Here is a 15,393-nt window from a genome sequence, read left to right on the forward strand (position 1 = left end):
CCATCTTCAGGTAGCTTCCTAATCTAGAATATTCTGAGGGCCTCCTAGATCACTTTCCTCTCTTAGAATGTCAGGCACTCGATAGCACGTCTTCTCCTCTTTCTTATCCTGGGATCATCTCCCAAGCCAGGGTGCAGCTGAATCAGCTCTTTCTCCAGCTCTCGGCACCATGCTTGGCATATGGTGGATACAAACAGAGAGAACAGAGGAGACAGAGCACAAGACTCTAGAGACAGGCGTGTTACAATGACATTTAGAAAGTGACACCTTCTCACTTTTGATCCTGTATTGGTTAGAAGTGAGTCACTAAGTCCAGTCCACACTGCAGGGCAGGGGATTACGTGAGGATGTGTGCAGCAGATGGTGGGGACCACTGGGAGCCCCTGAGGAGTCGCCAACCACACAGACAGAGATGTGGCACTTGAGTCCAAACCTAAATACACACGAAGCCATTGTGAGGTTTTATGGAGGAAAGCAGTATGTGAATGCATGCAATTCCAACTGTCGCATGGTGCAGACAGGGAAAACAGACCAAGAGCAAAAGTGACATTTTCAAGATTATATGACAGGAACCAGACCTGTCGTTAGTCGTATTCCATGCTACCTTCCACACCGTCGTGGATTTTATCTCTAGTCTTGTTTATTAGCTGCATGTGACACCGGCCATAGGTTTCAGAGATGTTTTCTCACACATGCCTGATGCCATCCCTAGGAAGAAGATGCTAGAAAGATCCCCACTGTGCAAAAGGGGAGACTGGGGAGGTCATGAGAGTGACAATGGCTTGTCCAGGGTCACATAAAGTGATAAGAAGCAGGAGCTGGGGATGAAGCTACGTGTATCTCCTCCGAGCTTTGACGCTGGCTGCACCCAGGCCTTGCACAGGGGTGTGGTCAGGCAGTGTTGGTGGAAGTGTGGGCAATAGAGAGAGTTCATGGGGAAGGAGGGTCAGCAGACAGGTACCCAGAGGGGCATTTGCAGTCTTGAACACAGAGGAGGGGCTCAGGAAATGAGGTATCAGGAAGTGACTTCACTTCCTTGACGACAGACCCCAACAGAACTCGGAACTCGGTAACCTGGCACCCACATTCTATACACAGCCCCTTCCCCAGCTCACTTGGCCACAGGCAGAGTGAGATGTTGTGCTGTATCCCGAGGTCCCGGGGCCGTAGCCCCAGGAAGCCCTGTGCTGAGAGGCTTGTCCAATGCTTCCGGCGCTGGTTCAGCCCTCGCCCTCGACCCCTGTGGCCGTCTGGGAGGAGGTCCCCAAAGGTAATGTCAGGTGGCCCAGAGGAGGTTGGGCAAGGCCAGGCCAGCACTATGAGCCTCCCTGGGTGACTGCACCCCCTCCTCCTGAGTGTGTGGGGAATGGGGACATGGGACACCCTCCCAGGGCAGGGGCAGAGGGTGGGGGGTTTATAAACCTGCTGGTCCTGGTGTGTTCACACCTCAGGTCTGGCTGGAGGGTGAACGGGGACTGCCGGGGTGGCAACCACCACCCTGTCCATTAACCCTGGGCCCTCAGACTGTCTTCTCATGTCCTCCCTGGGGTCAAGACTGGCCTCCAGCCCCTGCCCTCCTTGGGGTTCACGGTAGTGTCACTGTGTATCTCTCCCTTGTCCTGTCCTAGAGTGAAGACACATCTTCATTGAGCTCAGATGCCACCCACATGGTGTGGCCTCTCCCGGCACGCACCCTGAAGAAGCGGGTGGAGCACCTGGTGCCTGCTGTCTTGGGTGGTGACCAATCTTATGTCCACCTGTTTCTGTCAAGCTACAAGAACTTTGCCAGTCCCCGGCATGTGCTGCACCTGCTTTTCCTCAGGTGAGCACTCAGGCCCTGGATCACACAGTGCCACTAGGCCGCCTCCCAGCTGTGAGTCTTAGGACTGTCACCACACCCCTCTGAGCCTCAGTTTCCTCCTGTGTTCAGTGGGTGGTCACAGGAACAAGCTCCAGTGGGTCCCCCATGGAAAGTGCTGCTCCTGAGTCTAGCCCTGTGGAAGGTCTGCTGGAGGGGCCACGGTCGTCCTCATTCAGGATTCCTGACACCCCCACGAGGAAGTCTCTGTCACCCCCTCACTGACCTCGTTGACTTGGGCTTCACTGTTTTCACATTTTTACAGGAAATTTGAGATTCTATCTGTAGGCTTCTGCGTGAATTCAAAGCAGGGAGACCAGAGGCGGGCAGTGCGGCTTCAGGTGCACCCAGATATCTTGGGAGAAGTTGGTTGGGGTTCATTCCTTCAACAATCATACGTGAAGCCACACTATGTGCAGTCCCTTTCTGGGCACTGACCATAATCCAATGAACCGAGGAGACTGCATTCCCTGCCCTCCTGGGCTTCCATTCTAGTCAGAGGTGAGACAGTCACAGTAGACATGAGAAGCAGGTAGTGCCACCATGTGGTAGATTTGACACACTCCTGACCTCTTCTAGGTATGGAAACATGATTTCTGATTGTGACGGGGATGGGAATCCCTGGAGCAGCTCAAATGGTAAGTGGAGTTTAGGTGCAGAAGGAGGGGCTCCCATCTCCACACAACTGCCTGTGGTCTGCGGGGGCGTGTGGGTGGGGGGCTGGCAGAACTCTGGCTCTCACACATCTTATGATTCCTGCTACAGGGCTGAGGTCTCAAGGCTTTCCCTGCAGGGAAAGGAGTCAGGACGGCTGGGGATGTGGTCCCAGGCACCGTAGGGTGTGCGAGAGGTTGGAGAGCAGAGTGAGCCCAGAGAGAATCCATCCCCTCGCCCTCCCACCCAGCCCTGCCCACACCCCCAGAGCCCGTGCTGAGCCAGAGCAGGAGGTGTGCAGAGCATCCCGCTCACACTCGGGGCTGGAGCCTCCATGGGGATGCTCAGCTGGTGCTGAGGGTGCAGAGTGTGGTCAGGGCCAAGAGATTGCTGTCACTGGGAAGAGGATATGCAGATTTTCATGCAGACACTTGGGCAGTACATTCACGTGTGAGGTCAAGTTTGGGCTTTTCCAAGGGCCCTTGGTAGGCCAGGGGAGCAGCGCCTCCCTCTGTTTCCTCATTTATCAGATATTGCTGGACACCTCCTGTGTGCCAGTGAGTAATGCCCAGAGCAGACAGCACCCTCCTGTGGTGGACAGGTCATTCCAGCAGGGATGGGGGCAGTGACACAGACAGAGGAGTTTGTCAGGTTTCCCTGAAGAAGGGAAACGTGGTCACATCAGTGGTTGAAGGCTCCTCCCATGGAGGCTTTTGCCAGCCCCTCCTTGGCTGCCAGGCCCATCTTGCGCCAGAACTGCCATACTGGGGGTGGACATTGGATGGGCTGGTCTATGGACAGGCACGGGCAGAGGGTACTAGACTGCAGCTCACTCAGGGGAGCCTTGGGAGGGCAGCATAGAGGGATAGGCCAGGCCTCTGATGCTGTTGCCCACCTGTCTCCCACAGTGCCATGTCCTCTGTCTTAAAGATCTGGCTGGAATTCTATTCCACCGATTTCCACGAGCCTCCTGAATTTCATTCTTTGAAGTTTCTTTCGGCCTATGTACATATCAGTATGCGAGGTTCAGAGGTGGAGCGTAAGGCTGATCTTCTTCTGGCGCAGCTGGAGAAGCTGGAGCACCTGGAGCCTAGTGAGGCGGAGACTGAGGGTGAGGAGGAAGAGGGTGGGTGCCTTTGCGGGTTTGGGGAGGGGCCTGGGCTGGGCCACACTGAGCAGAGTTTCCAGAAGCAGGCTGGGGACAGGGGCACTGAGTACTCAGAACAATCATACAGTGTTCTGCAGTGTGGGGAGACTTCCTGAGGCTGGGCCTCTGGACTTGGGCTTCTGGAAAGACAGTGTCATTGGATGAGACATAGAAACTCACATTGATTTTTTCAATTGTTGTCTATCCAGTTCCAGCTTCTGCCCAGGCTGAACAACTGTCCCAAGAGCTGCTGCCATGTTCGGCTCGAGTTCCAGCTCCAGCTCCACCTCCACTGCCAGAGGCAGAGCGAGAGCAAGATCCAGAGCCCAAGCCAGAGCAAGAAGTAGAGCAGGAGCAAGATCCAGAGCAAGAGGTAGAGCAGGAGCAAGATCCAGAGCAAGTGGTAGATCAGACGCAAGATCCAGAGCAGGAGCAACAGAAAGATCAAGAGAAAGATCAGGAGAAAGAGCAAGAGAAAGAGCAGGAGAAAGATCAAGATCCAGAGGTAGAGCTAGAGCAACCTGACATAACCGTTCCTGAAACATCAGAAGAATTAGAAGAAACACCAGCACCCAGGGGAGCCCTGGCTCCAGAGCTCCCACAAACACCCTCACCAGTCCCCACTCCAGATCTGTTCTTGCCCTTCCTTGACGCTGTGCTTCTCCTCATTTTTGTCTCTGTCCTGCATCTCCTCAAATTTTTTCATCTTTTATTTTCAATAATATCCCTTGTATAAAATAAAGTGTTTTTAATATTTTCAAAATTACCATTCAGTGGCATCAAGTACATTTTTAATATGGGGCAACCCTTACCACCATCTAGTGGTCGAACAGCTTCATCAACTCTCTAGCCATTAAGCTGTCAATCCCCATCCCGCCTCTCCCTGTCCCTGACTACCACTCCATTTTCTGTGTGTGTGAATTTACCTATCGTGGATTGTTCCTATCAGTACGGTTATATGTTATGTGGCCTTTTGTATCTGGCCGCATAATATGAGAAAGATCTGATTAATTTTCATTTTATGTTTTTAGTAAGAGGAAAATTACAGAAAAATCAAAGACTCTATGTAGAGACACAAAGCCCTGATAGTTATTATTGCCATAATCTTGAAATAGGAACTACTGTTGAATGACCAGAGAGCCAGAAGCCACTGAGGAAAATGCTGACTTTTCCTGGTCCGAACAAAAACCAGAATAATGTCAAAAGGTGAAAAGACAAACCCCAGACTGGAAAATTCTTCATGGGCAGAGAAAGGGTAGTATGCATCCTAGTTGTACAAAGAGTTCTCATTTATCCATAGGGACAAAGGACATATTCCTGCAGTTCCACAGGGAAGCAATTCACATGGCCAGTAAATGTCAGACATCCGCGGCCTCCCTAATGATTATGCACCGAAATTTACTCACTATTCAGATAGCATTTGCCCCATCAGATGGGCAGGTCTGTATGTCTGGTGACCACCAGCTCTTGTGAGAATGAAGGAAGAAGAAGTCCCAGCAGATGCCCCAGGAGATGTGTCCATTGATACCCCTGTCGCAGGAGCCACTCAGCAGCTCCTACCAAAATGCCCACGTGTGTCCATGTGCCGGGCAGCAGTGATGCTAGGAAGTTACGCCACATATATATGTATTCTCCCTATGTTAATCAATAGATTCAATAAAGCTAAACTTGAAAAATTCCAAAGAGTGATGTTTACGGGACTTGTCAAATAACCTCAAAGTTAATATGAAAAAAATTATGTGCAAAAATGGCCCCCAAAATGTTCAAGACATAAGAAGAACAATAATAATAAAAACAAAGAGGTAATTTGCTCCGTCCAATAAAATGTATTGCAAAGGAACATACTTGAAAGTGCATGAGATTGGCAAAGAATAAGCGAATAGTTCAGGGGAATAAAAGTTTGAATTTTGAAACAGATTCTGGTATATGAGGAAAGGATTCAGATTACTTAGGGGAAAGCACTTCATCATTACAGGGATTGAAATATTATTTATTTGGAAATTAAATCCAGTTATGCTTTTGCTAGTTACCGTTCACAAAAATAAATCTGAAAAGAATTACTAACTTCAATATTTTGCAAAAGTATTAAGCATTAGAAGAAAGAAAAACACATAATAATTTCCACAGAAGCCAAAACTACTTTTGAGAAAATGTAAGACTCATAAATATCAAAACACTAGATAAAATAAGATTTGACCATACGTATTTGTATATCTCAAGATAGAGAAAAATGTGTTATGTGAATGTATTGTGAAATTAGAAAATCAAAAAGAATTCATTAAAAACCTATTACAAACAAGACGACTTTCTAAAATAAAATTTACATGTTGCGATTTAGAAAAATTCACATATAAAATTAATAAATGTCTTATGTAATAACAATAACTATCTAGATTACATTACGCAAATCAAGATTCCATTTTCAATAGCCACAAAATTGTTAAAATATTTGGCATAAAGCTAACAAGAACTCGACAAAGCCTGTTTAATTACGTGATTTAAGCATTAGAACAATCTTAAACATACATACACAAACGATAGAGAAATGTCAGAGCTATTTTCTTGGCCAGAAAGCCACATGATCCTAAGGATTTTATTTTCTCCTAAGTTACTTTATACGTGCGTCATGATCACATTAAAAATAGTCTCATTTGTTTCTTCACCTAGAACAAAATAAGATGATTATAAAATGTTGATGAAACATTAATCGTTCATCAGAAAAAAATGAGGAAACAAATCAAAAGGGAGGGGTAAGTCTACCAGAGATCGAAAATATTTTTTTATAAATTCTTCATTATCAAGAACATATGGAATTTGTTTATAAGTAAATATAAAACCTAATGAAAAAGAATGGAGAATTCAAAGAGATACCCAAGATTTATAGAAATTTAGTATTTAAGAAAGATAGCATTTCAAATCACTGGTGAAATTATGCTGCTACTAATGTAGCAGCAGTTAACCTGGATGGCATAGCAGCAATTAATAAAGCAAAGCAAACTCAAACAAAAGGTAAATGCCACCAACTAGGTCAAAAGGACACGACAAAAAGTAATTACAAGCTCTAATACTGAAAATGGGTGATCAATAATGTTTCAATTAAAAAAAAAGCAAAAAAAATTAAAAACCTCTTAAACTAGGATAATATCATTAATACAATGATGTGTGAAAAAATGAGATGGAAATGACCAACAAAATGAAATAAAAATGAACAAAATATATGAACAATCTAAGAACACAAAAGGAAATTTAAATTGGCATCAATACTTAATTAGGTGCTTAAAATCCCTCATAGAGAACTATACATTTAAAATATATTGAAATATACAAGACTTCACCTATTAGATTTGCAAAATTTAATTTTTTGATAACAAACTTGTTAGTGAGACTGTGGGGATACAGGTATTATAATACATTGTGGTGGAATGCAAATGGTAGAGCCCATAAGGAGCAGAAACTCGCAAAATTTAGCAAAATTATACTTGGATATTTACTATTTTACACTGTAACCCAATAGTCTGGAATCTATATCATATGTAACCTTGAAAAATTATAAGGTGAGGTGTCGACAAGATTGTTAATATGACAATACCTATTACTAAGGGTTGGAAACACCCCAAATTTTCATTCATAAGGTTTGCATGAATAATTAGGGTGCATTTTTACAATCATGATTTCTAAACACTGAGTGTAAAATGTTATTGAAAAAACGAACAAACTGAAGACAATGAAGAGATGTACATGTTCACAGATGAGAAAATAAGTAGGGAAAATATATCAATTCTTCCAAATAAATCTATAAATTTTGTTTATATGTAAATAACAGTTGACATTTTTTACGCAATTTGATAAACTACTAATTCTATATTTCATACGGTTGAGTAAAGGCATAGAATGGACCAAACGGCTCTGGTTCTTCTCTGCAAATGGTGTTCATTTCCTACCATCTTCAGGTAGCTTCCTAATCTAGAATATTCTGAGGGCCTCCTAGATCACTTTCCTCTCTTAGAATGTCAGGCACTCGATAGCACGTCTTCTCCTCTTTCTTATCCTGGGATCATCTCCCAAGCCAGGGTGCAGCTGAATCAGCTCTTTCTCCAGCTCTCGGCACCATGCTTGGCATATGGTGGATACAAACAGAGAGAACAGAGGAGACAGAGCACAAGACTCTAGAGACAGGCGTGTTACAATGACATTTAGAAAGTGACACCTTCTCACTTTTGATCCTGTATTGGTTAGAAGTGAGTCACTAAGTCCTGTCCACACTGCAGGGCAGGGGATTACGTGAGGATGTGTGCAGCAGATGGTGGGGACCACTGGGAGCCCCTGAGGAGTCGCCAACCACACAGACAGAGATGTGGCACTTGAGTCCAAACCTAAATACACACGAAGCCATTGTGAGGTTTTATGGAGGAAAGCAGTATGTGAATGCATGAAATTCCAACTGTCGCATGGTGCAGACAGGGAAAACAGACCAAGAGCAAAAGTGACATTTTCAAGATTATATGACAGGAACCAGACCTGTCGTTAGTCGTATTCCATGCTACCTTCCACACCGTCGTGGATTTTATCTCTAGTCTTGTTTATTAGCTGCATGTGACACCGGCCATAGGTTTCAGAGATGTTTTCTCACACATGCCTGATGCCATCCCTAGGAAGAAGATGCTAGAAAGATCCCCACTGTGCAAAAGGGGAGACTGGGGAGGTCATGAGAGTGACAATGGCTTGTCCAGGGTCACATAAAGTGATAAGAAGCAGGAGCTGGGGATGAAGCTACGTGTATCTCCTCCGAGCTGTGACGCTGGCTGCACCCAGGCCTTGCACAGGGGTGTGGTCAGGCAGTGTTGGTGGAAGTGTGGGCAATAGAGAGAGTTCATGGGGAAGGAGGGTCAGCAGACAGGTACCCAGAGGGGCATTTGCAGTCTTGAACACAGAGGAGGGGCTCAGGAAATGAGGTATCAGGAAGTGACTTCACTTCCTTGACGACAGACCCCAACAGAACTCGGAACTCGGTAACCTGACACCCACATTCTATACACAGCCCCTTCCCCAGCTCACTTGGCCACAGGCAGAGTGAGATGTTGTGCTGTATCCCGAGGTCCCGGGGCCGTAGCCCCAGGAAGCCCTGTGCTGAGAGGCTTGTCCAATGCTTCCGGCGCTGGTTCAGCCCTCGCCCTCGACCCCTGTGGCCGTCTGGGAGGAGGTCCCCAAAGGTAATGTCAGGTGGCCCAGAGGAGGTTGGGCAAGGCCAGGCCAGCACTATGAGCCTCCCTGGGTGACCGCATCCACTCCTCCTGAGTGTGTGGGGAACGGGGACATGGGACACCCTCCCAGGGCAGGGGCAGAGTGTGGGGGGTTTATAAACCTGCTGGTCCTGGTGTGTTCACACCTCAGGTCTGGCTGGAGGGTGAACGGGTACTGCCGGGGTGGCAACCACCACCCTGTACATTAACCCTGGGCCCTCAGGCTGTCTTCTCATGTCCTCCCTGGGGTTAAGACTGGCCTCCAGCCCCTGCCCTCCTTGGGGTTCACGGTGCTGTCACTGTGTATCTCTCCCCTGTCCTGTCCTGGAGTGAAGACACATCTTCATTGAGCTCGGATGCCACCCACATGGTGTGGCCTGTCCCGGCACGCACCCTGAAGAAGCGGGTGGAGCACCTGGTGCCTGCTGTCTTGGGTGGTGACCAATCTTATGTCCACCTGTTTCTGTCAAGCTACAAGAACTTTGCCAGTCCCCGGCATGTGCTGCACCTGCTTTTCCTCAGGTGAGCAATCAGGCCCTGGATCACACAGTGTCACTAGGCCGCCTCCCAGCTGTGAGTCTTAGGACTGTCACCACACCCCTCTGAGCCTCACTTTCCTCCTGTGTTCAGTGGGTGGTAACAGGAACAAGCTCCAGTGGGTCCCCCATGGAAAGTGCTGCTCCTGAGTCCAGCCCTGTGTAAGGTTTGCTGGAGGGGCCACGGTCGTCCTCATTCAGGATTCCTGACACCCCCACGAGGAAGTCTCTGTCACCCCCTCACTGACCTCGTTGACTTGGGCTTCACTGTTTTCACATTTTTACAGGAAATTTGAGATTCTATCTGTAGGCTCCTGGGTGTATTCAAAGCAGGGAGACCAGAGGCGGGCAGAGCGGCTTCAGGTGCACCCAGAGATCTTGGGAGGAGTTGGTTGGGGTTCATTCCTTCAACAATCATACGTGAAGCCACACTATGTGCAGTCACTTTCTGGGCACTGACCATAATCCAATGAACCGAGGAGACTGCATTCACTGCCCTCGTGGGCTTCCAGTCTAGTCAGAGGTGAGACAGTCACAGTAGACATGAGAAGCAGGTAGTGCCACCATATGGTAGATTTGACACACTCCTGACCTCCTCTAGGTATGGAAACATGATTACTGATTGTCACGGGGATGGCGAATCCCTGGAGCAGCTAAAATTGTAAGTGGGGTTTAGGTGCAGAAGGAGGGGCTCCCATCTCCACACAACTGCGTGTGGTCTGCGGGGGCCTGTGGGTGGGGGGCTGGCAGAACTCTGGCTCTCACACATCTTATGATTCCTGCTACAGGGCTGAGGGCTCAAGGCTTTCCCTGCAGGGAAAGGAGTCAAGACGGCTGGGGATGTGGTCCCAGGCACCGTAGGGTGTGCGAGAGGCTGGAGAGCAGAGTGAGCCCAGAGAGAATCCATCCCCACGCCCTCCCACCCAGCCCTGCCCACACCCCCAGAGCCCGTGCTGAGCCAGAGCAGGAGGTGTGCAGAGCATCCCGCTCACACTCGGGGCTGGAGCCTCCATGGGGATGCTCAGCTGGTGCTGAGGGTGCAGAGTGTGGTCAGGGCCAAGAGATTGCTGTCACTGGGAAAAGGATATGCAGATTTTCATGCAGACACTTGGGCAGTACATTCACGTGTGAGCTCAAGTTTGGGCTTTTCCAAGGGCCCTGGGTAGGCCAGGGGAGCAGCGCCTCCCTCTGTTTCCTCATTTATCAGATATTGCTGGACACCTCCTGTGTGCCAGTGAGTAATGCCCAGAGCAGACAGCACCCTCCTGGGGTGGACAGGTCATTCCAGCAGGGATGGGGCAGTGACACAGACAGAGGAGGTTGTCAGGTTTCCCTGAAGAAGGGAAACGTGGTCACATCAGTGGTTGAAGGCTCCTCCCATGGAGGCTTTTGCCAGCCCCTCCTTGGCTGCCAGGCCCATCTGTGCCAGAACTGCCATACTGGGGGTGGACATTGGATGGGCTGGTCTATGGACAGGCACGGGCAGAGGGTACAAGACTGCAGCTCACTCAGGGGAGCCTTGGGAGGGCAGCATAGAGGGATAGGCCAGGCCTCTGATGCTGTTGCCCACCTGTCTCCCACAGTGCCATGTCCTCTGTCTTAAAGATCTGGCTGGAATTCTATTCCACCGATTTCCACGAGCCTCCTGAATTTCATTCTTTGAAGTTTCTTCCGGCCTATGTACATATCAGTATGCGAGGTTCAGAGGTGGAGCGTAAGGCTGATCTTCTTCTGGCGCAGCTGGAGAAGCCGGAGCACCTGGGGCCTAGTGAGGCGGAGACTGAGGGTGAGGAGGAAGAGCGTGGGTGCCTGTGCGGGTTTGGGGAGGGGCCTGGGCTGGGCCACACAGAGCAGAGTTTCGAGAAGCAGGCTGGGGACAGGGGCACTGAGTACTCAGAACAATCATACAGTGTTCTGCGGTGTGGGGAGACTTCCTGAGCCTGGGTCTCTGGACTTGGGCTTCTAGAAAGACAGTGTCATTGGATGAGACATAGAAACTCACATTGATATTTTCAATTGTTGTCTCTCCAGTTCCAGCTTCCGCCCCGGCTGAACAACTGTCCCAAGAGCTGCTGCCATGTTCGGCTCGAGTTCCAGCTCCAGCTCCACCTCCACTGCCAGAGGCAGAGCGAGAGCAAGATCCAGAGCCCAAGCCAGAGCAAGAAGTAGAGCAGGAGCAAGATCCAGAGCAAGTGGTAGAGCAGGAGCAAGATCCAGAGCAAGAGGTAGAGCAGGAACAAGATCCAGAGCAAGTGGTAGATCAGACGCAAGATCCAGAGCAGGAGCAACAGAAAGATCAAGAGAAAGATCAGGAGAAAGAGCAAGAGAAAGAGCAGGAGAAAGATCAAGATCCAGAGGTAGAGCTAGAGCGACCTGACATAACCGTTCCTGAAACATCAGAAGAATTAGAAGAAACACCAGCACCCAGGGGAGCCCTGGCTCCAGAGCTCCCACAAACACCCTCACCAGTCCCCACTCCAGATCTGTTCTTGCCCTTCCTTGACGCTGTGCTTCTCCTCATTTTTGTCGGTGTCCTGCATCTCCTCAAATTTTTTCATCTTTTATTTTCAATAATATCCCTTGTATAAAATAAAGTGTTTTTAATATTTTCAAAATTACCATTCAGTGGCATTAAGTACATTTTTAATATGGCGCAACCCTTACCACCATCTAGTGATCAAACAGCTTCATCAACTCTGTAGCCATTAAGCTGTCACTCCCCATCCCGCCTCTCCCTGTCCCTGACTACCACTCCATTTTCTGTGTGTGTGAATTTACCTATCGTGGATTGTTCCTATCAGTACAGTTATATGTTATGTGGCCTTTTGTATCTGGCCGCATAATATGAGAAAGATCTGAATAATTTTCATTTTATGTTTTTAGTAAGAGGAAAATTACAGAAAAATCAAAGACTCTATGTAGAAACACAAAGCCCTGATAGTTATTATTGCCATAATCTTGAAATAGGAACTACTTTTGAATGACCAGAGAGCCAGAAGCCACTGAGGAAAATGCTGACTTTTCCTGGTCCAAACAAAAACCAGAATAATGCCAAAAGGTGAAAAGACAAGCCCCAGACTGGAAAATTCTTCATGGGCAGAGAAAGGGTAGTATGCATCCTAGTTGTACAAAGAGTTCTCATTTATCCATAGGGACAAAGGACATATTCCTGCAGTTCCACAGGGAAGCAATTCACATGGCCAGTAAATGTCAGACATCCGCGGCCTCCCTAATGATGATGCACAGAAATTTACTCACTATTCAGATAGCATTTGCCCCATCAGATGGGCAGGTCTGTATGTCTGGTGACGACCAGCTCTTGTGAGAATGAAGGAAGAAGAGGTCCCAGCAGATGCCCCAGGAGATGTGTTCATAGATACCCCTGTCGCAGGAGCCACTCAGCAGCTCCTACCAAAATGCCCAGGTGTGTCCATGTGCCGGGCAGCAGTGATGCTAGGAAGTTACGCCACATATATTTGTATTCTACCTATGTTAATCAATAGATTCAATAAATCTAAACTTGAAAAATTCCAAAGAGTGATGTTTAGGGGACTTGTCAAATAACCTCAAAGTTAATATGAAAAAAAATTATGTGCAAAAACGGCCCCCAAAATGTTCAAGACATAAGAAGAACAATAATAATGAAAACAAAGAGGAAATTTGCTCCGTCTAATAAAATGTATTGCAAAGGAACATAATTGAAAGTGAATGAGATTGGCAAAGAATAAGCGAAGTGGAGTAAAAGTTTGAATTTTGAAACAGATTCTGGTATATGTGTGGAAAGGATTCAGATTACTTATGGGAAAGCACTTCATCATTACAGGGATTGAAATATTATTTATTTGGAAATTAAATCCAGTTATGCTTCTGCTAGGTACCGTTCACAAAATTAAATTTGAGATGAATTACTAACTTCAATATTTTGCAAAAGTATTAAGCATTAGGAGAAAGAAAGAGACATAATAATTTCCACAGAAGCAAAAGTACTTTTGAGAAAATGTAAGACTCATAAATATCAAAACAGTAGATAAAATAAGGTTTGACCATACATATTTGTATATCTCAAGATGGAGAAAAATGTGTTATGTGTATGTATTGTGAATTTAGAAAATCAAAAAGAATTAATTAAAAACCTATTACAAACAAGACGACTTTCTAAAATAAAATTTACATGTTGCGATTTAGAAAAATTCACATATAAAATTAATAAATGTCTTATGTAATAACAATAACTATCTAGATTACATTCCACAAATCAAGATTCCATTTTCAATAGCCACAAAATTGTTAAAATATTTGGCATAAAGCTAACAAGAACTCAACAAAGCCTGTTTAACTATGTGATTTAAGCATTAGAACACTCTTAAAACATACATACACAAACGATAGAGAAATGTCAGAGATATTTTCTTGGCCAGAAAGCCACATCATCCTAAGGATTTTATTTTCTCCTAAGTTACTTTATACGTGTGTCATGATCACATTAAAAATAGTCTCATTTGTTTCTTCACCTACAACAAAAAAGGATGATTATAAAATGTTGATGAAACAGTAATCGTTCATCAGAAAAAATTGAGGAAACAAATCAAAAGGGAGGTGTAAGTCTACCAGAGATCGAAAAAAATTTTTTTTATAAATTCTTCATTATCAAGACCATATGGAATTTGTTTATAAGTAAATATAAAACCTAATGGAAAAGAATGGAGAATTCAAAGAGATACCCAAGATTTATAGAAATTTAGTATTTAAGAAAGATAGCATTTCAAATCACTGGTGAAAATATGCTGCTACTAATGTAGCAGCAGTTAACATGGATGGCATAGCAGCCATTAATAAAGCAAAGCAAACTCAAACAAAAGGTAAATGCCACCAACTAGGTCAAAAGGACACGACAAAAAGTAATTACAAGCTATAATACTTAAAATGGGTGATCAATAATGTTTCAATTTTAAAAAAAGCAAAAAAACAAAAAACCTCTTAAACTAGGATAATATCACTAATACAATGATGTGTGAAAAAATGAGATGGAAATGACCATCAAAATGAAATAAAAATGAACAAAGTATATGAACAATCTAACAACACAAAAGGAAATTTAAATTGGCATCAATACTTAATGAGGTGCTTAAAATCCCTCATAGAGAACTAGACATTTAAAATATATTGAAATACAATACTTCACCTATTAGATTTGCAAAATTTAATTTTTTGATAACAAACTTGTTAGTGAGACTGTGGGGATCCAGGTATTATAATACACTGTGGTGGAATGCAAATGGTAGAGCCCATAAGGAGCAGAAACTCGGAAAATTTAGCAAAATTATACTTGGATATTTACTATTTTACACTGTAACCCAATATTCTGGAATCTATATCATATGTAACCTTGAAAAATTATAAGGTGAGGTGTCGACAAGATTGTTAATATGACAATACCTATTACTAAGGGTTGGAAACACCCCAAATTTTCAGTCATAAGGTTTGCATGAATAATTAGGGTGCATTTTTACAATCATGATTTCTAAACACTGAGTGTAAAATGTTATTGAAAAAACGAACAAACTGAAGACAATGAAGAGATGTACATGTTCACAGATGAGAAAATAAGTAGGGAAAATATATCAATTCTTCCAAATAAATCTATAAATTTTGTTTATATGTAAATAACAGTTGACATTTTTTACGCAATTTGATAAACTACTAATTCTATATTTCATACGGTTGAGTAAAGGCATAGAATGGACCAAACGGCTCTGGTTCTTCTCTGCAAATGGTGTTCATTTCCTACCATCTTCAGGTAGCTTCCTAATCTAGAATATTCTGAGGGCCTCCTAGATCACTTTCCTCTCTTAGAATGTCAGGCACTCGATAGCACGTCTTCTCCTCTTTCTTATCCTGGGATCATCTCCCAAGCCAGGGTGCAGCTGAATCAGCTCTTTCTCCAGCTCTCGGCACCAT

This window comes from Cynocephalus volans, chromosome 17 (assembly GCF_027409185.1).
Source record: "Cynocephalus volans isolate mCynVol1 chromosome 17, mCynVol1.pri, whole genome shotgun sequence".
NCBI classification, from domain to species: Eukaryota; Metazoa; Chordata; class Mammalia; order Dermoptera; family Cynocephalidae; genus Cynocephalus; species Cynocephalus volans.